Source organism: Arachis duranensis, chromosome 10, assembly GCF_000817695.3.
Source record: "Arachis duranensis cultivar V14167 chromosome 10, aradu.V14167.gnm2.J7QH, whole genome shotgun sequence".
In the NCBI taxonomy this organism is placed as follows: domain Eukaryota; kingdom Viridiplantae; phylum Streptophyta; class Magnoliopsida; order Fabales; family Fabaceae; genus Arachis; species Arachis duranensis.
The window spans coordinates 74,859,587-74,860,692 of record NC_029781.3 but is presented as its reverse complement, the minus strand read 5'-3'; positions in this window follow the sequence as shown (position 1 = coordinate 74,860,692).

Here is a 1,106-nt window from a genome sequence, read left to right as displayed (position 1 = left end):
GGGAAAGTGATGTTGAATTTTGAAGGTAGGTGGGGTTTATGGTGAAGAGTGGATGGATGTGAGTGGTGAATGGGGTAATTGGGAAGAGAGATTGAGGTGATTGGTAAAGGGTTTTGGGGAAGAGTGTTTATTGGAAAGAGATGATGAATGTTGAGAAGAGGGGAGAATATAGTAGGTGGGGATCCTGTGGGGTCCACAGATCCTGAGATGATCTTGCCACAAATTCTGAGGTGTTCTTATGGGGTCTACAGATCCTGAGGTGTCAAGGATTTACATCCCTGCACCAATTAGGCATGTAGAATGCCTTTGCATGCAATTCTGGCGTTTAAACGCCGAAGTGATGCATGTTCTGGGCGTTCAACGCCCATGTGCATCATGTTTCTGGCGTTGAATGCCAATTCCATGTTTGTTTCTGGCGTTCAGCGCCAGCTCTCCTCAGGGTGCATTTCCTGGCATTTAAACGCCTGGATGTTGCTTGTTTCTGGCGTTCAATGCCAGATCCATGCTCTGTTCTGGCGTTGAACGCCAGACAGATGCTCCTTTCTGGCGTTTAAACGCCAGTAAGTCCTTCCTCCAGGGTATGATCTTCTGCTGTTTTTGATTCTATTTTTAATTTTAATATTTTTTTGTGACTCTACATGATCATGTACCTAATAAAACATAAAAGAACAATAAAATAAAAAATAAAATTAGTTAAATAAAAATTGGGTTGCCTCCCAATAAGTGATTCTTTAATGTCAATAGCTTGACAATGGGCTCTCATGGAGCCTCACAGGTGATCAGGTCAATGTTGTATAGTCCCAACACTAAACTTAGAGTTTGGTTGTAGGGATTCAACACCAAACTTAGAGTTTGGTTGTGGCCTCCCAACACCAAACTTAGAGTTTAACTGTGGGGGCTCTGTTTGACTCTGTACTGAGAGAAGCTCTTCATGCTTACTCTCCCTTGTTACAGAAGGATAGCTGTGTGCCTTAAACACAAGGTAGTCCCCATTCAATTGAAGGACTAATTGTCCTCTGTTAACATCTATCACAGCTTCTGCTGTGGCTAGGAAAGGTCTTCCAAGGATGATGCATTCATCCTCCTCCTTCCTAGTGTCTAAGATT